General features: G+C 44.9%; 1 long non-coding RNA gene across 1 annotated transcript in view; it reads left to right on the top strand.

Moving 5' to 3' along the window:
• The window catches only part of LOC133064529 (uncharacterized), a 142979-nt gene that overhangs the window by 3923 nt on the left and 114459 nt on the right, over window positions 1-24597 (top strand). The gene's annotated exons all lie outside the window — the stretch shown is intronic.

Genomic DNA, 24597 nt, shown 5'->3' with positions numbered 1-24597 from the left:
ATTCAGAAAGATGCCCGGTGGAAATGTCACAAGGCTTAAGAAGGTTCTTAATGATGATACAGAAGAGAAAAGGTTAAAAATGGCTGCTATGTATTATTTATTTTTTTGAAGTACAGTTGATTTACAATTTTGTGTTCATTTCAGGTATGCAGCAAAGTTATTCAGTTACATGCTCCTGCTTGGTTGCTCAGTTCTGTTGGACTCTTTGCAACACTTTGGACTGTAGCCCACCAAGCTCCTTTGTCCAAGGGATTTCCCAAGCAAGAATACTGGGTTTCCTCCTCCAGGGAATCTTCCCAACCCCAGGGATTGAACCAGCATCTCCTGCATTGCAGGTGGATTCTTCACCCTCTGAGCCATCAGGGAAGCCCATATGTGTGTGTGTGTGTGTGTGTGTGTGTATTCCTTTTCAGCTTCTTTTGCATTATAGGTTAGCACAAGCTATATAGTTCCCTGTGATATGCAGTAGGTCCTTATTGTTTGTCTCTTTTATATATAGTAGTGTGTATTTGTTAAGTTGAGTCACTCAGTCCAACTCTTTGTGACCTCGTGGACTGCAGCACACCAGGCTTCCCTGTCCATCACCAGCTCTTAGAGCTTGCTCAAACTCATGTCCATCCAGTTGGTGATGCCATCCAACCATCTCATCCTCTGTCATCCCCTTCTCCTCCCACCTTCAATCTTTCCCAGCATCAGGGTCTTTTCCAATGATTCAGTTCTTTGCATCAGGTGGCCAAAGTACTGGAGTTTCAGCTTTAGCCTCAGTCCTTCCAATGAATATTCAGGACTGACCTCCTTTAGGATGGACTGGTTGGATCTCCTTGCAGTCTGAGGGCTGTCTTTGTTAATGGCTGCTATTTATTGTACAGCAACTATACACATGTACTTGGCAAGGGCTGACCTCCCCTATCTGCAATCTTTATAAGTAGATGTCTGCCTGTCTGGACAGATAAGGACAATGAAGCTTAGAGAGGATGTGCTTTTCTTGTGGCAGACTTCTGAGTAAGAGGAAATGCTGCTGACACGCCATTAGGAGGTTGGCTTTACCCAGGGAGGGGCAATGGCGAGTGCTGCTCTCCAGCGACTCTTGCACGTCTTGAGCTCCTCTTTGTGGCTGGTGTCTTGAACCTACCAGGATCTGGGGGGTGAGATCCAGACAGTGAGTCCCTGGCAATGGACCACATGAGCACTCAAGTCATGGGCACCTTGATCATGGTGAGGTCGATTGATACGTGAGTTGTCAGTTTTCATTGCTGTTCTGCCTGTGACTCCTAGTCTGGAAAGCTCAGGGCAGGTGTAGCACAGCCAGGTACGTGCATGCTAAGTCGCTTCAGTCATGTCCAACTTGTGTGGCCCTCTGGACTGTAGCCCATCCGGCTCCTCTGTCCACGAGATTCTCCAGGAAAGAAGACTGGAGTAGGTTGCCATTTCCTACTCCAGGAGATCTTCCCGACCCAGGGATCGAACCCACATCTTTGATGTCTCCTGCATTGGCCATCAGTTCTTTACCATTAGTGCCACCTGAGGAACCCAGCACAGTGAGGTGGGGAATTCAGTTCTTGGCAGAACTCAGGATGTGAGCAACAAACACCAGCTCAGAGCAAGTTTCTGTTCTATGTTGCCCTGAGATTAAATAAAGGTTCTAGAGTTTGAAGAAGGGCAGAAAAGATCTGAGGTGTTGCCCAGGGCTCTGCCTTTTCCCACAAACCCCTCTCCAGTGCTGAGTCCTTGGTTGGAGCGCGTGGTGGTGGGGGTCCCTATGGAAACCTCAGATGTGTTTGAGAACTCCCAGAGGAGAGACTTGTCATCCTCGTCATCCCTGAAATGCCCTCAGTAGGACCTGGGGAAGCCGCCTTAACCCAGACTCTCTCTGGTCCCATCAGGTGTAATAGTTTTATCATGTTTTTGGGTGGACAGGCACCCTCGCCAAGCCCTGCCCCCCGTCTTGAGCCTGTAGGACAAGCAACAGGCCAGAATGTTGACTTCAGGGCCCAGGGAAGCCTCGGGGCCACTGAACCTGAAGAGGCCCCACAACTGGGACATGGAGGAAGAAGGGTGACCTCCTTGAACCTGCTTGAGCTGACACCAGGAGACCGGATGGGAGGGACTCTTTTGTGGATGCCCAGGTGTATCCACTGGTGGATGGTGGTGCCCAGGCTCAGAGGCACTCATGCCCTTATCCACCTCATCATCACTGCAGGGCTTTGATGTGAGCCTGTGAAGGAAGAGATGAGACTCTGAAATTAAATTTGGTCATAAAGAGAAACACACTGTATTTCTTAAGCCTTCAAGCCTGCAGGCCAAGAGTTGCAGCCATCGTCCCAGTGAACCAGTGATGACTCTGCGGTCAGATGATGCTGGCAAGGAGAGCGCTCGGCTGTGTTCAGATTTCAGGCCCATCTTAGTGAGAGCACTTCAAGGTCATGGGGTGAGGGGTCACAGCTGGTAGGAAGCCTGGTGTTTCAGTTCTGACCTTGACCTTTGCTCAGTGCATGACCTCAGCCATTGATTCACCTCTCTGGACCCTCAATTTTTTATTTATAAACTAATATTGGGTTAAATTATCTCTGATGTCCCTTAGTGGTCCAGTGTTGTGAGACCAGAAAAGAAGACTCAGATCCTAAATTCATTTCAAATGGGGAAAGGAAAAAACCACCTGAGTTCCTTATTACTCCCTGACTTCTGTTATCAAGCAGTTCACCATCTTTTCATTTTTATCCTATTTTATGCTCACTTTTTATGTAGCCTTGTAAGCAGCCACTTAAAATTATGTGGACAAGGTTGACTTGGTCCCATTCTGTCCCTTGGCTCACTGGTGACATTTCTCCTAGGTGACTGCCTAGGAATTCCAGATGTTTGCCTTGTTCCTTGGTTCTCCAGTAGCCTTCATTTGGTCTTAAAATAGGCACATGCTTTATCATGTGCTGACCTACTAATGTGAAGAAATCCCCAATGTCAGTGATTTAAAAGGGAGCCCCAGGAAGATCACTGTGTTCTTGACCCTGATGACAGCAATTAAGTCTGTAGCCTTCCTCATTTGGATGTCTGTCCTTGGATGTGAGTTTTAAAAGAACCATGGAACCAGCGAGACCAAAACAGAGTGTCTTCGGTACATGTTATTCCCCAAAGAGGAATATCTAAATCAGAAAATGTATGAATTCTAACATTTCATATTTTAACTAATGATGTAATTGTGGAATAGTATATTTATTTAGTTCCAATGAACGACTGAATAAAGATGAAGAGAAATAGTTAAACCTGTATATGGTGGGCATCTTTCTATGCATGTCCTACAGATAATAATCCATAGTTCAATGATACAAAAAGTGACTTTGTAGAAACAAGAGTCCTTTTTCTTCTGTCTGGAGGCAGTGTTAGGTGCCCATCTTCATGTTTCTTTGGCACCCTCAAGTCACCTCTTATAAAGCATTTCTCACCCTTTCCTGTGATTTCTGTTAATGAGTCTTCTTTCCACACTGGACTGTGACCTTTAAGAGAGCAATTGTATGATTTATTATTTTCTACAGAGGAGCCTGGTGGGCTGCAGTCCATGGGCTGCACAAAGAGTCAGACATGACTGAGCATGCTTGCATCAGTACCTGACAACTGTTGAGTGGCTGAAAGGGTGAGTGGATGGGTGATGGGTGAGGAGCAGAGATCGTGAGCAGAAATGTGTCACTGTTATTTGGACAATGAATGAATATCAACTGATAACGTGAAATTAAAATGATGCAAGTGAGCTGTTTGACCAAATAAAAGCCATCCCTAGAATATAAGTGCGGCAAGTAGCTAGAATCCCTGATTTCATGCAAGTTTTAAAGACAGTGAAGAAAATTCATCATGTAAACAACCCACTTGTCCATGAACACTAAGGCATATTTGTCAGTTACCAAGTTGATCCGTGAAATGATTTTGGAAGTCAAGGTTGGTTCATATAAAATAGGTGACCAATCATAAAGAGGATGTCTAATTTGAAACTCTGTTACGCTTGTTTCCAAAATATAAAGCTCATTATATTATATATTTAATAATTATATGTAGCTTAATTATACCTTAGAATCACCTGGGAAGGTTAAAAAAATCTTGGTTTTCAGGCTGTGCCCCAGACATTGTCTCATACTCCCTGAGGGTGGAGTCCGGCATCCATAGGACTTAAAGCTTCCCAGGTGGTTCTAGTGGGCAGCGTCATGTCTTACCTGGACCACAACACGTATGGGGACATTGGACTATAAATTGGAAGTAGAAGCTGGCCCCCATAGAGCAAGAACTTGGTTCAGAGCTTAACAGTGGATACTTTGAAAAAGTAGCTTCAGTGAATAATAATTTTAAAACTTAGGCACACTAAAAATAGAGTGGAAACACTCTCTAAATCAATTTTATTGTTTTAAATTCATTGTTAACTCTTGCGTGCATGCTCAGTCATGTCTGACTCTTTGCATCCCCATGGACTGTAGTCCACCAGGCTCCTCTGTCCATGGGATTATCCCAGCAAGAATACTGGAGTGGATTGCCATTTTCTCCTCCAGGGGATCTTCCCGACCCAGGGATCAAACCTGCCTCTCCTGCCACTCCTGCATTGACAGGCAGATTTCTTTATCCCTGAGCCACCTGGGATGTCCATCATTGTTAATTAAAACTATTGTTTTATACCCAGCATAATTGGATTTCATGCCCTAGATGGAGCTTTCTCTGTGCTTGGAAGGGTGAAGACGTTTCTAGTGCAGTGTTGATGTGGGTATGAGAGGGCAGGGGTTTCCTGGCCAAGCTGCCACTCACTCTGGAAGCCACCATCTCAAATGCCACAGGTGCAGCAGGGCCAAGTCTTTTAATACCACTTCCACTCCGGGGAATTAAATTCATCCCAGTGAAAAGGGATTCATAAATCCTGGCCCTGCCTTCCAAATGGCAGCCTGATTCCACCAGGGTGATAAATTGCTCCTATCAAAACAGACAGCAAGTCTCCCTGGGAAATAAAGGGTTCCAACACACCAAGTGGAACATCTTTAGCGCTTACGAACCAGGGACTCGTGATGAAAAATCAAGTCTTGGGAAATCAGTGACTGTGTGTGTGTGCTTGAACTTCTTTTAACCTCTCTTATAAACTGTTGGAGATATGGAAGAACAGATGAAAAGGCTAATGTGATTAACTTTATTAAAAAAAATTTTTTTAATTGGAGTATAGTTGATTTGCAATGTTGTGTTACTTTCTGTTGTACAGCAAAGTGAATCATTTATGCATATACATAAATCCCCTCTTTTTAAAGATTCCTTCCCCATGTAGATCATTATAGAGCATTGAGTAGAGTTCCCCGTGCTCAATCGTAGGTCCTTATTAGTCATCTCTTTTATATATAATATTGTGTATATGTCAGTTCCAATCTCCCAGTTTATCCCTCCCCTCCTTATCCCCTGGTAAGCATAAATTTGTTTCCTACATCTGTGCCTCTATTTCTGTTTTGTAAATAAGTTCATTTGTATCCTTTTTTTTTTTTTTTTTTTAAGATTCTGCAAATAAGCAACATCATATTTGTCTTTGTCTGACTTACTTCACTCAGTATGAGAGGCAGTCTACAGGTTCAATGATTAACTTTAAATGAAAGAGAAATTCCATTATAAAAGTGTCCCCGGAGCACATTTGTTTGAGGGTTGGGCTGTTCTCCGAAAGATGTGTGTGGTTATCTCTTGCGGAGTCTGGCAGGATTCCTGGGTGGGGATGTGGCCTGTCTGGGAGCAGTGATTTACTGCAGGCTGAGTGCGAGGCACTCCTGGTGGGGAGAGGTCTTCCTGCCGCCCCGCCCCAATTCCTTACAATTCTCACGTTCCTGGGGGTGAAGTCAGAGGCCCTCCGTGAAAAGGCAAATGTTATCTGGACAGAAAAACCCATTAAACTCTTGCCAGCTAGTAACTAATTATTATCTTAAATCGTTTTCCCCAAATAGTCACCTGGCTTCTCTAAGATGTCCTAGAAAAACATGGAAGGACAGAAGGGTGAGGTCACTCATCTTTTCCCCATTTCCTGACACGTTATCTCCTGCAGACCCTCAGTCTTGTCCCACTAACACACCAGCGTCTTCCCCAAATCTCAGTGCGTTTCCGGTTCCTAGGGCTGGAGGTCTCTTGGCTGCATTCTCTGGGACCTGGCTCCATGCCCTAGGAAGCTTTTCTGAATTCCTCCCACTTCACCCCGGAAAATTAACTGCTGCTTTTGTAGCCCTTTGTAGGTCCTCTATCACTTAGGGCAGCAGAGCATCGTCTGAGAGGATGGCTGGCTCATTCATTCATCCAGGGGTTTCTTCAATAGGTAGTTGTTGAGTTTCCAGTATGAGTCAGGCTTCCCAGGTGGCGCTAGTGGTAAAGAACCTGCCTGACAATGCAGGAGACATAAGAGATGTGGGTTCGATTCCTGAGTTGGGAAGATCCCCTGGAGGAGGGTGTGGCAACCCACTCTAGTATTCTTGCCTGGAGAATCCCCATGGACAGAGGATCTTGGTGGGTTACAGTCCACGGCGTCGCAAAGAGTTCAGCTCAGTCATGTCCTACTCTTTGTGACCCCATGGACTGCAGCATGCCAGGCCTCCCTGTCCAAAGTTTACTCAAATTCATGTCCATTGATTTTCAGTGATGCCATCCAACCATCTCATCCTCCGTTGTCCCCTTCTCCTGCCTTCAATCTTTCCCAGCATCAGGGTCTTTTCAAATGAGTCAGTTCTTCGAATGAGGTGGCCAAAGTATTGGTGTTTCAGCTTTAGCATCAGTCTTTCCAATGAACACCCAGGACTGATCTCCTTTAGGATGGACTGGTTGGATCACCTTGCAGTCCAAGGGACTCTCAAGAGTCTTCTCCAACACCACAGTTCAAAAGCATCAATTCTTCAGCGCTCAACTTTCTCTATAGTCCAACTCTCACATCCATACATGACTTGGACATGACTAAAGAGTTGGACACGATTAAAGTGACTTAGTGTGCACGCATGCACTATGGGTCAGGCCCTATGCTGGGTACACGGGACAGAAGAGAGAGAGCCTGGACAGAGAGCCAGATCGGTGTGCTCTGCATTCAACTCCAATGTGCTTTTCCAGGCAGCAGGGAAGCCTTGGTTCTGGGGCTGGTTCCCCAGAGAACAGCGTGGGGTGGGGGTGGGTGGGAGGGCTTGGAGTGGGTAAGGGGGAGGATGGGGAGTGGGCACTCTCCTTGCCAGGCTCTTGTTCCTTCAACAGTAGAGTGAGAGGGTTGCAGGAGATAAACTTTCTCCCAACTCAGAAAGTCTGTGAATTATCAGAATCTAAATCAGGAATTCTTTTTTAAAATATGATTCCTTCTGTCTCTGAATTCCTAAAGTAAAATACTTTCTATGTAGAAAGTTTATATGCACAGAGAATTGAAAAGAAAAATAAAATCATTATGATTCTAATCCTTATGGATAATCACCATTAACAGCCTACTTTGGTAATTAAGCTTTTATTATGCATATATTCCTCTAACGAGGTCAAGAACAACTCCTGTTTTGTTTCCCCATCAATTCCCACAGGTGTGGCTTCTTCCATCTGTCTGTCTTCCTCTTCAACATGATTTTTATGGTTTACTGTTTCTAGTGCTGCCAATATTACTATCACTCTTCTTACTAAGTAGCATTTATCAAGTATTTGCAACATGCCGGGCACTGTGTGGAGCATATTATAAATGTCCCAAGGACCAGATGAGGTAGGTACGGTTATTCCCATTTTACAAATGAGAATGTTGAGGCTGACGGTGCTTCTGTAACATGATGAAGATTTATCCTAGTGAGTGTCAAGACTATGGAACCCAGATGTCACGGGTTCCACAATGACCTGTCACTGAACATCTTTTCCAGGTCAGATCACTAAGGTGTCTGATCAGTCCCCCATTGTCAGCCCTTTAGATAGTTTCCCGCTGTTATGCACAATACTGTGATGAAATTCTTGCAGTTAAAAATGTGCACAAGATCTGTTCTTATTCTCTATAGATAAATCCTTACCTGAAGAACTGTGAAGTTGAAGTCCAGGTTAAGCCTTGAATATATCTGGGCAATTTGCTCCTCTCTCCGCCACTAGAGGTGTTAACAGTTATCACTCCATCAGTGGAGTGACGGACTCCTAACAGGGCAATGACAGACAAAGGGAACTGATGGAATGCTGAAGGAGAGATGAAAATTTCAGACACACTCGGAGACAGACAGGCATGCTGGGGGTGGAGGGCAGCAACTGACCCCAAACCAGCAGCTCCTGGTTTCTCTGGTGCCAGGGACCCTGATTTGCAGCAGGTAAGAGGACCACCTTATAGGTCATGGGTTTTACCCAGTTGGAACTTGTCCATCGACAGATGAATAGATAGAAGATGTGGTATATACACACATATAAAAATGAAATATTACTCAGCCATTACAAAGAATGAAATAATGCCATTAGCAGCAACATGGTTGGACCTCAAGATTATCATACGAAACGAAGTAAGTCAGAGAAAGACAAGTATCATATAATGTCACTTATATGTGGAATCTAAAAAAATAATATAAATGAACTTATTTACAAAATAGAAAAAGACTCACAGAGAGAAAAGAAACTTACAGTTACCAAAGGGGAAGGGTAGGGGGGCGGTGCGGAGGGAGGGATAAGCTGAGAGTTTGGGATTGACATATACATAGTACTATATTTAACCAAAAAGGACCTACTGTTTTTTAACCAAAAAGGACCTACTGAACACAGGAAACTCTGTTCAACATTTTGCAATAACCTAAATGGGAAACATTTTTGAAAAGGGATAGATATATGGATATGTATAACTGAATCACTTTGCTCTACACCTGAAACTAATGCAATATTGTAAATCAACTATATCCAATATAAAATAAAAATTAAAAAAGAGTTACTGATATTTCACAAATACTTTGTCTCCCATATTGCAGGCAGATTTCTTTTTTTTTTTTTTTTTTTTTTTACCAACTGAGCCACCAGGGAAGTCCAAGAATGCTGGAGTGGGTAGATAGCCCATCCCTTCTCCAGGGAATCTTCCTGACCCGGGAATCGAACTGGGGTCTCCTGCATTGCAGGTGCATTCTTTACCAGCTGAGCTACCAGGGAAGCCCAAATGGGAAACATTTTTGAAAAAGAATAGATAAATGAGTTTGTATAACTGAATCACTTTGCTGTATACCTGAAACTAACACAACATTGTAAATCAACTACATCCAATATAAAATAAAAAATTAAAAAATAAAGTTACTGATAGTCTACAAATGCTGACTTTTCAATTGCCTTGAATTAAAAAAATAAAACTGCCTTTATTGTGTTTTTCTGCTCTAGCCAAGGCTGATGCTCATGCCAACTTTTTTCGTATAGAAATGTCAGATGAAATTCCAGTGCCATCAAATGAGACCTTTATTCCTCCACCTGCACATTATGACTCTAATAAACACGTTATCAGCTCATGAAAATGATGGCAAACAGGTGACTGAAGGATTTGATAAGTCAGCAGCAAAGATTAACAGTTCTTTTCAGAGAAAGCTGTGAGAGGTTCCCCTATTTAAAACAATTGTGGCATATGAATTTACAGCACTTAAATCATTATCGGCAATTAGTTCTTGTCAAAAAGGTTGCAGCTGGCTTCAATTACAGGTAAGATTTTTATAATTTGAACTTAGTAGTGTGTCTGATAAGTAGGACTTGGATGAACACCCTTAGGGATATTAATAATTTGAGAAAAATTCCAAGGCATTAAAATTAAAAAAAATTCATTATTTTCAGCAATGCTTTGTTACTGACATTGATTATTAAGCTTTCAGAAAAATTTCCATAGTCTTCATCCTTCAGCTCTTTTCCTCATAACATAAAATTATTGATTAAAAACAGCTTTTATGTTACAAAAGCACTGCATGCACATTATAGAAAAATTCTGAGCAGCATAGAGGATACAAAATAAAAATAACTCTTTCTAAACATTCCCTGGTGGGTCAGATGGTAAAGAATCCGCCTGCAATGCTGGTGACCTGGGTTCAATCCCTGGGTCAGAAAAATCCCCTGGAGAAGGGAATGGCTACCCAGTTGGGTATTCTCGCCTGGAGAATTCCGTGGATAGAGGAGCCTGGTGTGCTAGAGTTCATGGGGTTGCAAAGAGTCGGACATGACTGAGGGACTAACACACACACTGTAGGTTTTTTCTCTTCCAATAACTCTCCTTTCACTGGGATCATTTGTCCATTTCTTTCTCTTGAATTTTTTATTTTTTTCAAGTACCTGGGGATTTGGGGTTGAATCTTCATGAATGAAGAACTGTGTTGGTGAGCAAAGGTAGTTGATGTGGTTTCCTTTGCAAATGTGTGGGTCTCTAAGGCAGAACCACCTGCCCCTTGACCCAGAAGCTGCCTGCAATCTCTATGCACAGGGCATTTCTGGTGACAGATGTGCCTTTCCTGAAGTGTTACAGCAGAGAGCAGGCAGGCTTGGGACCTTCCGTAATTGGCACTTTCCCCAAAGCATCTCAATCTCTTGGAGTTGAAAAATAAATCAATAAAATTAGGGTGATTGTTTGTCTCATGGCTCAAACCTGTGTGTTAACTGAATTTTCTCTTCTTTCATTATGGAAGCGAGAAGGCACATTACAGGGGAGTGATTTGTAATAAGAGATTAGATAGAGAATTTGTAGATCAGCATAAAGGCATATGCTTTTATGCATGTAAAAAAGGTATAGGCTTTTATGCCAGACAGGGAAGCCTGGTGTGCTGCAGTCCATGGGGTCACAAAGAATCGGACACGACTGAGCGACTGGACAACAAATAAAGGTGTATAGAGATGAAGCCCAGGGCGTGTCTCCATTCCTGATTGCCTCTCGTGTACCCATCCTTTTGCTGTTATTGAAGCTGAACACATGGTGAGCTTTCACCAGTTCCCTCCGTTCATCCCTGGTAGCATCACTTATCAGGTCCTCTTGGCTGAGTCCATGCAGTAGTCTCCTTAGTGTCCACCTACTCCTGCCATCTCTCCTGAGGTGTCAGCCATCCCCTCTGAGCTGATACACCTCCCAGGTCTCTCTCTGATGTTCCACTTGGGGGTCCCCACAGGGTTCTTCCACCCACAGTTCCAGAGGTGAGGTGGGCGTTCTTCCCGCTCGCTTCTTCCCAAATTTCTATGTTGCTTTGTAGTCCCCATCAGTCTAGTGCCCAAGACTGAAAGCAGGAAACATCCGACATAAGGGACCTTTTCTTTCTTCTCCACCCCAGTAATTCCATAATCAGTACTGTCTTTCTTAGCTAATTTGGGCTGCTGTAACAAATATGACAGACTTCAACAGCAGAGGTTTAAGGATTTCTCACTCTTCTGGAGGCTGGATGTCTGAGATTGGGGCGGCTTCATGGTCAGCTGAAGGCCTTCTTCCTGTGTCCGCGTGGCAGAGAGAGAGATTATCCCTCTCGTTAGCTCAGTCATGTCTGACTCTGTGCAACCCCATGGACTATAGCCCACCAGGCTCCTCTGTCCATGGGATTCTCTAGGCAGGGACACTGGACTGGGTTGCCATTCCCTTCTCTAGGGAATCTTCCCAACCCAGGGATTGGGTCTCCTGCATTGCAGGCAGATTCTTTACTGTCTGAGCACCAGGGAAGCCCGGTTTCTCTTTATAAAGAAATTATAATTATTTTTTAAAATGTGATTATAATCCTTTCTAATTCCACCATGAGGGCTCTACTTTCCCTAACAAAGGAATTAGGTTTCAACACATAAGATTTTTTTTTTGGTAGGGGGGAATAGAGTGGACACAAACATTCAGTCCATAGCACTGTCTTGTCATCTCTGGCATCTCTCCCAGGATGTGCTGTATTAATAACTTTTAAATCTCTATCTTGATGTGTATGTGTGTATATGGGGCAGGGGATGCGGTGGTTGCCTTTCAGAGGCCTTTACCTAATTTTCCCCACTGTGGTTACTCTCTTACCTCCTGTTCCAAGAAACCCACATAGTTGTTCCAATCTCCAAAGGTTGTTTGAATTATATATTTGAGGGCTGGAGAAATGACCGTGGTTGGGTCTGTGGACCCAGGGGAGGCAGTGAGAACCAGACCCAGACAAGTCTTCCTTTATAACTGGCTGCACACACCTTTTCTCTAACAAGGGGGCTCAGGGTCCTGCCTCAGGGTCCCAGTTACGAGAGTCATCTCATATCTTGTGCCCAATGGTCCTCAGCACGTCTGGGCATTCCGGGCCCTCACGTGTGTGGCTACCTGTGTACGCGGTGTGGACTCTTTGGGGAAAGAACCGGGGAGGTCGTTCACATGTACGCCTGCTCTGACACAGCAGGTACTTCCTCCTGCAGATCCACCTGCCCTTCAATCAGTGGGTTCCATTCTTGAAAACTGGCTCAGGTCCAGACACCAGGTCCAAGGCTGAGATTCGGACTTTTATTAGGGTAGTTCCTCCAGTCTCTGGGTCATCTTTCCTGGAAACTTTCTGCTTTGAGTGTATAGACTGAACGATACCCTTTTGACCATCCAGCTCTCTCACCCCTTGGCACGCTGTGTCCTTCACTCTGTATGGTTCAGGGCCCTCTGGCTGCCTCTCCAGGCACATGCCACATTGTAATTGTGCCCCTTTGCTGCTAATTAAACACCACACTCCTCCTGCTAAGTCGCTTCAGTCACGTCTGACTCGGTGTGACCCCATAGACGGCAGCCCACGAGGCTCCCCTGTCCCCGGGATTCTCCAGGCAAGAACACTGGAGTGGGCTGCCATTTCCTTCTCCAATGCATGAAAGTGAAAAGTGAGAGTGAAGTAGCTTCAGTCATGTCTGACTCTTCGCGACCCCATGGACTGCAGCCCACCAGGCTCCTCCGTCCATGAGACTTTCCGGGCAAGAGTACTGGAATGGATTGCCATTGCCTTCTCCCAAACACTACACTAGCTTCTATTATTTCAAGTTTCCATTAGGGAGTTGGTTTTGTGACAACAGGGTGGTCACGTCTGAACTCCTCAGCAGTGCACCTCTCAGCAATGCACGTCTTACCAAGTTGAAAATCGGCTGGGCTCTCTTGATGAACATGGATGATTGGTTTTCTAATCTCACATGATGCATCTGCCCTGGAATGCCCCATTCCTGGCCTTCTTCCTCCCTTACTCTGCTATCAGAATGACTCCTGATGTTTCTGCTTCCTTGGTGGGACCACTGCTTTCTCCAGGTTACTGGGAACCGTTCTAGTAGCTTGGTAGCACTCCTGGGGAACTTGCTGGAATTTAACTCTCTATTAGGAGAGAGTATGCCCACACAGATGAACGCTTTTGCAGACTTAGGCTCTGCCCCTCTCCGTTGGCTCCTCATGCATCCTGGTGCCTACTAAGGCTGTGAGTACATGCAGAGTCTTGCCTCCCAGGGCAGACCCAGCACTTTCCCACTGGCTACTGCTGTTGTCCATGGGTGGAAGGGCAGGTGGACTCATTTTAAAAGACAAAATGATGTTTACAGTTGCCAAGACTTGAAAGCAACCTAAGTGTCCATCAACAGATGAATGGTTAAAGGAGATGTGAACTATTTCTACAACAGAATAATAGCCATGAAAAAGAATTAAATAATGTCATTGGCAGCAACATACATGGACCTAGAGACTATCAATTAAATGAAGTAATTCAGACAGTAGTAACTGTGAAGTAATTCAGCTGGTAGGTGTTGTGAGAGGGCCTCAGAGGGCAGACACACTGAGACCACAATCACAGAAAACTAGCCAGTCTGATCACATAGACCACAGCCTTGTCTAACTCAATGAAACTAAGCCATGCCGTGAGGAGCCACCCAAGACGGTTGGGTCATGGTGGAGAGGTCTGACAAAACATAGTCCACTGGAGAAGGGAATGGCAAACCACTTCTCAAGGTATTCTTGCCTTGAGAACCCCATGAACAGCATGAAAAGGCAAAATGATAGGATACTGAAAGAGGAACTCCCCAGGTCAGTAGGTGCCCAATATGCTACTGGAGATCAATGAAGAAATAACTTCAAAAAGAATGAAGGGATTGAGCCAAAGCAAAAGCAAGACCCAGATGTGTATGTGACTGGTGATAGAAACAAGGTCCAATGCTGTAAAGAGCAATATTGCATAGGAACCTGGACTATTAGGTCCATGAATCAAGGCAAATTGGAAGTGGTCAAACAGGAGATGGCACGAGTGAACGTTGACATTCTAGGAATCAGTGAACTAAAATGGACTGGAATGGGTGAATTTAACTCAGATGACCATTATATCTACTACTGTGGGCAGAAATCACTGAGAAGAAATGGAGTAGCCATCATGGTCAACAAAAGAGTCCAAAATGCACTACTTGGATGCAATCTCAAAAATGACAGAATGATCTCTGTTCATTTCCAAGGCAAACCATTCAATATCACGGTAATCCAAGCCTACGCCCCAACCAGTAATGCTGAAGAAACTGAAGTTGAACGGTTCTATGAAGACCTATAAGACCTTTTAGAACACCCAAAAAAGATGTCCTTCTCATTATAGGGGACTGGAATGCAAAAGTAGGAAATCAAGAAACACCTGGAGTAACAGGCAAATTTGGCCTTGGAGTACAGAATGAAGCAGGGCAAAGGCTAACAGAGTTTTGCCAAGAGAACTCAATGGTCATAGCAAACATCCTCTTCCAACAACACAAGAGAAGACTCTACACATGGACATCACCAGATGGTCAACACTGAAATCAGATTGATTATATTCTTTGCAGCCAAAGATGGAGAAGCTCTATAGAGTCAGCAAAAACAAGACCAGGAGCTGACTGTGGCTCATATCATGAACTCCTTATTGCCAAATTCAGACTTAAATTAAAGAAAGTGGGGAAAACCACTAGATCATTCAGGTATGACCTAAATAAAATCCTTTATGATTATACAGTGGAAGTGAGAAATAGATTTAAGGAACTAGATCTGATAGACAGAGTGCATGATGAACTATGAACTGAGGTTCATGACATTGTAGAGGAGACAGGGATCAAGACCATCCCTATGGAAAAGAAATGCAAAAAGGCAAAATGGCTGTCTGAGGAGGGCTTACAAATAGCTGTGAAAAGAAGAGAAGCGAAAGGCAAAGGAGAAAAGGAAAGATATTCCCATTTGAATGCAGAGTTCCAAAGAATAGCAAGGAGAGATAAGAAAGCCTTCCTCAGGGATCAGTGCAAAGAAATAGAAGAAAACAACAGAATGGGAAAGACTAGAGATCTCTTCAAGAAAATTAGAGATACCAAGGGAATATTTCATGCAAAGATGGGCTTGATAAAGGACAGAAATGGTGTGGACCTAACAGAAGCAGAAGATGTTAAGAAGAGGTGGCAAGAATACACAGAAGAACTGTACAAAACAGATCTTCACGACCCAGATAATCATGATGGTGTGATCACTCCCCTAGAACCAGACATCCTGGAATGTGAAGTCAAGTGGGCCTTAGAAAGAATCACTATGAACAAAACTAGTGGAGGTGATGGAATTCCAGTTGAGCTATTTCAAATCCTGAAAGATGATGCTGTGAAAGTGCTGCACTCAATATGCCAGCAAATTTGGAAAACTCAGCAGTGGCCACAGGACTGGAAAAGGTCAGTTTTCATTCCAATCCCAAAGAAAGGCAATGCCAAAGAATGTTCAAACGATCGCACAATTGCACTCATCTCACACGCTAGTAAAGTAATGCTCAAAACCCTCCAAGCCAGGCTTCAGCAATACGTGAACTATGAACTTCCAGATGTTCAAGCTGGTTTTAGAAAAGGCAGAGGAACCAGAGATCAAATTGCCAACATCCACTGGATCATCAAAAAAGCAAGAGAGTTCCAGAAAAACATCTATTTCTGCTTTATTGACTATGCCAAAGCCTTTGACTGTGTGGGTCACAATAAACTGTGGAAAATTCTGAAAGAGATGGGAATACCAGACCACCTGACCTGCCTCTTGAGCAACCTATACGCAGGTCAGGAAGCAACAGTTAGAACTGGACCTGAAACAACAGACTACTTCCAAATAGGAAAAGGAGTACGTCAAAGCTGTATATTGTCACCCTGCTTATTTAACTTATATGCAGAGTACATCATGAGAAACGCTGGGCCGTATGAAACACAAGGTGGAATCAAGATTGCCAGAAGAAATATCAATAACCTCAGATATGCAGATGACACCACCCTTATGGCAGAAAGTGAAGAGAAACTAAAAAGCCTCTTGATGAAAGTGAAAGAGGAGAGTGAAAAAGTTGGCTTAAAGCTCAACATTCAGAAACTGAGATCATGGCATCTGGTCCCACCACTTCATGGCAAATAGATGGGGAAACAGTGGAAACAGTGTCAGACTTTATTTTTGTGGGCTCCAAAATCACTGCAGATGGTGATTGCAGTCATGAAATTAAAAGACGCTTACTCCTTGGGAGGAAAGTTATGACCAACCTAGACAGCATATTAAAAAGCAGAGACATTACTTTGCCAACAAAGGTCTATCTAGTCAAGGCTATGGTTTCTTCAGTGGTCCTGTATGGATGTGAAAATTGGACTGTGAAGAAAGCTGAGTGCCGAAGAATGATGCTTTTGAACTGTGGTGTTGGAGAAGACTCTTGAGAGTCCCTTGGACTGCAAGGAGATCCAACCAGTCCATCCTAAAGGAGATCAGTCCTGGGTGTTCATTGGAAGGACTGATGCTGAAGCTAAAACTCCAATACTTTGGCCACCTCATGCAAAGAGCTGACTCATTGAAAAAGACCCTGATGCTGGGAGGGATTGGGGGCAGGAGGAGAAGGGGACGACAGAGGATGAAACAGCTGGATGGCATCACCGACTCATTGGACATGAGTTTGGATGTTGGTGATTGATAGGGAGGCCTAGCGTGCTGCAATCCATGGGGTGGCAAAGAGTCAGACATGACTAAGCGACTGAACTGAACTGACTGAATTCAGACAGAGAAAGACAAATAGGATATCACCTATATGTGGAATCTAAAAATATTGCAAATGAACATATAAAGAAAACAGAGACAGATTCAAAGACATAGAAAACATATTCATGGTTACCAAAGGGAGAAGAAAGGAGAGGTAAATTAGAAATATGGGATTAACAGACATGCACTACTTTACATGAAATAGATAAACAACAAGGACCTCCTGAATAGCATGAAGAACCATATTCAATACCTTGTGATAACATTTAATGGGAAAAATTGGAAAAAGAATATATGCATATGAATAACTATACTGTACATCTGAAACTAATGCCATCTTGTAAATCAACTAAGCTTAAAATAAGGAAGCGTGACTAAGACTTGATAGCTAAAGATAAAGAAAAACAAGCTTTGAAGCACCTGGAACTTTATATTTCACAGAACTTATTGTCTTAAGATTTTTTTTAAAACATACAAGCAATTCTTTTATTCCCACCATCATAGTAATCAACAAAACCACACTATCTATCATTTGCCTTTGGGAAGACCTGGGAATCGTTTGTTGAGACAGGACCTTGGGCACCCATCAGCTCCACTTCTGCCTCAGTCCACCCACCCTCCTGTCCGCCCATCCCTTCCTTGCGTATACATTTATTGAGTGCCAATCCCATGCCAGGCCCCATTACAGTTCTGGGATCACAGAATTAGATGGGTATACTTTGTCCTTTCTCAGTGGCCTTGTGGGTTTGGGAATGGCTTCTGAGAATTTGAGATTTCCAGACCATGCTCTGACAGATTCCTTCTCTAATGCATCTAGATCTCTTATTGATATAGTGGATGGAAGAATATTTTATATCAATTTAGTGAGCATGAATCATTATTTATAAAGTGTGTTAAACATACAAAGCATAAAAGCACCAAATGTGAACTTAGATTCAAATTTACTGAGTTTCAGCAATGGCTCATGTGCTGCCTAGGAAGGTGTCCTAAGTTAAATTTTTACCAATTGCATTTCCTTATATTAAAAAAAATCTCATTAAGGAAAAATGCGTACTTTTGAGTTATCCTTTATACAGGGAATCACAGAGAAGCCTGCAGGCATGGTAGTTGTCTCTTTTTAAAAGGCAAAAGCCAATGCATATAGTAATTAATCTTTTGTTTACTTGAAACTTTCACATTCAAATCTTTAATTTTCACATCCAATCTCCCTGCTCTTTTGTGCACTGAGTAGTGTATTTCTAATTAGCCTCCTTGCAACTTTTGAACACACTTTTCTCCACCCTTTCCTTTTCTTTTAGTAAATGCTTTTGAAAGCATTATTTTCTCCAGCTTGAATTTCCTATTTTGTAGGGTGCTCTGTTTTGGGCTCTCTTTTCCATGTTTGAACTGCTGTAGGGCTTCCCCGGTGACTCAGATTCTCAGACAGTGGAGAATCTGCCTGAAATACAGGAGACCTGGGTTCAATCCTTGGGTTGTGAAGATTCCCCTGGAGAAGGGAATGGCAACCCACTCCAGTATTCTCTCGCCTGGAGAATTCCATGGACATAGGAGCCTGGTGGGCTACAATCTATGGGGTCGTAAAGAGTTGGCTACAACTAAGTGAGTAACACACACAGTATAGATGTAGTTTACTCAAGATGCCTACTGGCAAGGATCTGCTTTTTTGTAACCAATCCTTTCAAGCCAGATTTTTTTTTAAAAACAATAAAAAGAATTTATAATAAGCCTCCCCTGGGAGAAGCTGTCAGGCCACACAGCTTGTAATTACAAGAGGATACCTGATGTTCACTTTCCTTTGTGTTTCCAGCTGATTTCCTTTCAGTCATGTTGCTTTAATTAAGTTTGGTCACCCTAGGTAATAGTTCACGCCCTTGGGAAAGTCGTGGAATGAACAGGCTACTGGTTGCCTGCTCCAGTGTTCGGCCCGTGGGAGAAAGGGATGCTGGCATCCTCATCTTTGAATTTTCATGGTTTAATGGGAAGAGCCAACTCACTGGAAAAGACTCTGTTGCTGGGAAAGATTCAAGGTGGGAGGAGAAGGGGGCGACAGAGGATGAGATGTTTGGAGGGCGTCACTGATTCAGTGGACATGAGTGTGAGCAAGCTCCGGGAGATGAAGGACAGGGAAGTCTGGCGTGCTGCAGTCCATGGGGTTGCAAAAAGTCAGACACGACTGAGCGACTGAACAGAACAGAACACAGAATATTTTCCCCAAAGAACCAGCTCTAACTTCTTCACTTCTGTGAAAGAAAAATCAATCTGTGAACTGCCTTCACGGTGGCAGCATTGAGCTCATAATGTAAGAAAAAACATTCCTTGAGAGATGGAAAGGTGTCCTGTTTTTGGATAACTGGTGTCCCCAGTTCCCTGATCTCCATTCTGTTGGCCCCAGCTGCTACCTTCTGGCCTGGACAGTCCATCCCTCTGGGTCATCTAAAGTACAGGAGTTGCTGCTGTCCACCACACCTGCCATACAAACGACTGGCTCTGGTGCCTGGGCAGTTTCCTTCCCTGTTTTCAAGAGATGCCACAGCCTGATTTAATCAGTTCATATCAAATCCCTACCTCACACCAAGCATCACGCTGGAAACAGAGGTTCAAAGAGCTCCAGGGATCGCCTGGTCTGGGGCCGCATTTCTCATACTCCAGAAATATAGTGACTCCTTTTAAAGGACCAATAACCAATAACAAGTGCTGTTGATGCAAAGACAGCTAGGAGTTGACCCTTTTATGCCTGTGCCTCCCACATTATCTATGAAACAAAACAGTTTTTCGAATTAGGTGTGAACCCAACTGACATCCACTAAAGTTCAAGTGAGTGTGATGACGCTCTGCTGATGCACACAGGTCCCGGTGCCGGCGGGAGGGCCAAGTCCTGGTGAGTTTAGCGGCCTTGCTGTCCGGCTTGGGGTGACTCAGCCCTCCCACTGGAGGCCTCTGTGTGAACTGCTGAGACACTTTCATTCGCGCTGGGCTTGGTGATGTCATTTGACCTTTCACTCAGCTCGGCTTCGTTACTCGTGTGTCAGGGCTGCCTGTATCCGTGAGAGTGGAGCTTGGCCTGCCTACTCTGCCGTGCACACAGGGACGGTCCAGGTGCCCAGGTGGCCTGGTCATTAGGAGGTTCATCAGGTCACATGGAATAGACAGAGAGCATCATCTTTTAAGACGAGGATCACAATGAAGACAGAAAAATGTAACTGTTTCTAAGAAAAGAATATATCCTGGAGTCTGAGTCTGCAAAATATCAATCTGGCAACCCCAGCTCGAGGTTTTCAGGTCACTCCCATTTCAAATGCACTGCTTCTTCATCTGTTTGTTACCCCTTCTTATTTTGGTTTGAAGAACTATGACCCCAGATTTGTGTTCTGACCGCCAGTCCTGAGTTACCTGTCTTGGATCTTTGCTCATACCTCCCTTCACCCCGGAAGGCTTCTGTCCCTTTATCCCTGTTGAAATTTTCTCCTCCTTCAGGGAGACCAGCACTGATTGCACTTCTTCCAGGAAGCCCTCCGGGCAGTTGAGGGCTTTGTTCTTTCCCATCCCAGCACTGACTTTAAACCGCCGAGTGTGATCTGCCCGTCTCCTGCTCTGGGTCCTGTCCTCACCCCTCAGTGCCCAGCCGAGCATCTGCACCACCGGGTGCTCAGTGAGCCTTCGGAATCCAACTGGATTTGGATTGGATTGGCTTCCTCTTCCACATCAGGGATCCACCAGTGTGATGTGTGTGAGTGTGTGCTCAGTTGTGTCTGACTCTTCACGATCCTATGAACTTTAGCCCACCTGACTTCTGTCCTGGGATTCTCCAGGCAAGCATACTGGAGTGGGTAGCCATTTCTTACTCCAGGGGATCTTCCTGGCCCAGGATTGAACCTGCATCTCCTTCATTGCAAGCGGGTTCTTTTCTGCTGAGCCACCTGGGAAGCCCCGGAGCCACCAGGGAATAAGTGATATGATGCTCTGGGCACAGGGGTTGCTGCTGCCATGTCCCTAGAATGACTTTCATGTAACTCTGCAACACTGGCCTGTGAAGGAGACCCAGAAGATTCCTGCAAAGGGGCAGATCAGGAGGCAGCTGTGTGTATCTGCATGTGAGTGTGCGTTTGTATGTGTGTTTGTATCCTGGAGGGCTTCCCTGGAGGCTCAGATTGTAAAGAATCTGCCTGCCAACACAGGAGATGCAGGAGAGGTGGATTCGATCCCTGGATCAGGAAGATCCCCTAGAGAAGGGACTGGCTACCCACTCCACTATTCTTGCCTGGGAAATCCCATGGACAGAGGAGCCTGGCAGACTACAGACCGAGGGGTCCCAAAGAGTCAGACACGACTGAGTCACTAATACTTTTGTATCCTGGAGGTCAGCGTACCTGCAAATGGAGGTGAGGACAGCACCCAGGTAGGTGCCCCTTCCAGGGTCCCCTTCCATTCCTTCCCCATCTTATCTCCTCCTTCCTCCCGTAAGATGAGTGATGAACTAGAGAGGCAGTGTGATGCTCTTGAGGAACTTTTCTTATTGGCCGTGTTTCAAATGGACTGTGTGAAATGATTTACTGGGTGAACACTTGCGTCACCTTCCTTTGATGTGTGGTACCCTAATTACACCCTCGGGGTACTGCCAGACACAGGGCACTTCTGGCATCTCTTATTCCCAAATGGTGCGATTATATCTCAGGCTTTTCATAACCCTCCAGGGTGGTTTTTTTTTTTTTTTAAACTTGTATAAATAAATCAATTATTTAAGGCGATTGCTTTGATCACCATGAGCTGCAGGTTTGCAGTGGAGAAGCTTAGCTGATCTTGGGAAGCCCTGTCCCCTGCCAGCATGCCATGCAGCCCTGCCCTTCATCAGGGACTCCTAATTGTCAGGCATCCTGCTGTCACTAGCAGGCTTGAAATCGGTCACCAGGTGCCCCTGGGAACCCAGAGCACTGCGGGCTGCATGGCATTCCCACATCTGAGAATCTACTCTGGGCAGATACCCCCAGAGTAGTCAGGATGCCTGTGGTCTGTGCTCCCCTCAAAGAGGCCCAAAGGGGGAGCCACTTCTGCCCTCCTGAGAATCCAGGCATCATGTTCTCCAAAACAATGTTGACACTGGTGGCGAGAAAGGAATTTGGGGGTCCCTTAGGGTCTGTATAATTAGCATTTATATCATATTAATGAGGTGCTAATTGCCCTTGCTTCCTTGTAATGCAGATTCATCTAGTCCTGTTTGCAGTGTCATGTACTCGGTGTAACATCTTCTAGCCTGTCCGTTGCTGTCAATCATCATTGGAGAGCCTGTGAATAAATAGCATCTTTCATGGCAGTTCACTACACACTGGGCACACCTTTGGCGGAGAGGGGGAATAAGATTGTTCTAAGCCTGTTAGAGTCATTTGAAAGTTACAGTCTCTGCCTAGGGGAGGGGCATTTGAAAGGGTATGCTGCAGTGACTTTAGTGTAGGATTTGCATGGACAGGATGAGCCAGCTGGCCCTGAGTGAGTGGCATCAGTGACCCCAGGAGCCTGGGAGCTGGCTAAGGCTATTGGAGGTTCCCCTCTTTGTACATCTCCTCTCTGCTTTCTGGGTGCAGAAAAAGCTGAGCAGTTGGAGGGAGGGGGCCACACTGGGGCCTGAGGCAAAAGTAGATATAAGATGCCCCATATATACTTAGCAAAACCTCCTCCCATGTTTTGAATCAGGCAGAAAAAATAAACAGAAGCTCTGCAATCATAAAACCATGACTATAGATAACCCTGCATTTCCCAGTCTGTTTGCACCCCTTGTGGAGCTCAGGGGGTGCCCAGACCACAGAAGTGATGGTGAGGGGAGGAGCGTGGCAACCACAGCAGGTCAGAAACCGCTGTTTCAGAAACCACAGACTCAAACGCACAAAAGCCTGTCTCTGCTTAAAATATTGGACGTTTTATTCACGATGGATTTTGGCATTGATTTTTGTTTTTAAAATTATTGCGTTAAAAATTCTTTATCTTGATGACCGAGATTCCGGCTCCTTCTTCCACGGTGCCTCCCTTGCCACACCCCAATCTTGGCCTGGAGTTGAAAGCGCTGTTGATTCAGTATCAGGGGTGACAACCTTGGCTTAGAAGAAGGATTGCCAGAGGAGTAGGGCATTCTGGGTCTTTCCTGGACTTCCCACCTTCTTAGACATTTGGGGAAAATCCCAACATTTTTGTTGTCTTTGAAAACGAGGGGCAGGTCATTCAGCTGTGTTTTATAGACTTTTTTTTTTTTTAAAATAGAGGTAGTTGTTTTAAATCTCTTCAGAAATAGTTTGGGTATTAAGAATGATAAAAATCATTCTCCAGATCAAATTGGAGTTATCTGGACATGTGAAATGTGGAAGATGAACCTTGGGTTTGCATTGCGTTTGGGTTTTGATTGGCTTTTCCACTTTTAAGCTGAGTTTTCTTAGGCTGGTTATTCAAGGTCTTTTGAGCCTTGGTTTTCTTATCAGTAAATGAAAATAATGCCATATATGGGCTTACCTGGTGGCTCAGTGGTAAGCAGTGCTCTGCTTACCACTGAGTGCAATGCAGGAGATGAGGGTTTGATCCCTGGGTTGGGAAGATACCCTGGAGAAGGAAATGGCAACCCACTCCACTATTCTTGTCTGGAAAATCCCATGGACAGAGGGGCCTGGCGGGCTACAGTCCATGGGGTCGCAAAAGAGTTGGACAAGACTTGGCGACTAAACAACAACAACAATAAAATGGGTTGTTTTCCGGACTCAGTAAAAAACAATCTGGACAAAAGAATCTTTCATACATTATTAGGCTTGACAAATTCCTAGTTTCCCTCTTCATTGAAAAAAAAAAATGCTCTGCGTTCACAAATGATTTCTGAATTCATGTCCCAGAAAACGGACATTTGGTCTTTTATTTATTCAGTCACACAGTTACTAGATTCTAGCTGCTGTGTTTCCTGAGGACTCAAGCCCCAAGATCCCAATGCTGTTTCACGCGATGCAGTACTTATGTATCCCCTCACCCTCCCCCAGCCATTCCAAGGGGAATACAGGGCTCTTTTCCCTGTATCATCTCCCTTCATCCTCTTTCCCCTCTCCAGCTCTTGGGGGAGAACGTTGCACATCACAGAGGCTTCTTCCAGACTTCACGATGGTCCTGCGGGACAGCCCGCTGCTGCGGGGGGAGGGACACACCAGTGAGGGAGGCCCTGTCGCCGTGTGGGGAGGTCCTTGAGGTGCCCGAGTCACTCTGTGCTTTTTGTGGGCATCAGGGGAAGCCGTTTTCCAGGTTTGGGGCTGCGTCCTCCTGCCCACCCTAAAACTGACTCTGGTGTTGTGGGACTCCCCTTGGTGGCAGATCCCACTGGCTGGTGCTCCCATCCCCCAGATCGGTCCAACCCCCATGACCTTTGCTAACCGCCGGCTACTGGTGGCACCGGGTCTAGTGCTGGCCGGAGGGCGAGAGGAAGCAGAGTTTGTTTAGAGTTCCTGAAAACTTGGGCTGCGGGACTGACTTCCTTTTTCTCTCTGATGGCGCCCACACAAAGTGCTGGGTGGGGCAGGTCTTGACAAATGGAGCCTCGACGGAGCGGCTGTGGCAGTCTCAGAACGTGGCCACCGAGCCAGAGGGCGAGCCCCTGATTTGTTTAAGCCACTGTGGTCAGGTTTGCTGTCACTTTCAGCCAAAAGCCTTCCTCTCTGGTACACCACCAGCTCCTGTGATCCAGGGAG

The sequence above is a fragment of the Dama dama genome, chromosome 11, assembly GCF_033118175.1.
Source record: "Dama dama isolate Ldn47 chromosome 11, ASM3311817v1, whole genome shotgun sequence".
Taxonomy (NCBI): domain Eukaryota; kingdom Metazoa; phylum Chordata; class Mammalia; order Artiodactyla; family Cervidae; genus Dama; species Dama dama.
The sequence above is the reverse complement of the archived record's forward strand: the minus strand, read 5'-3'. Positions and strand labels throughout refer to the sequence as shown.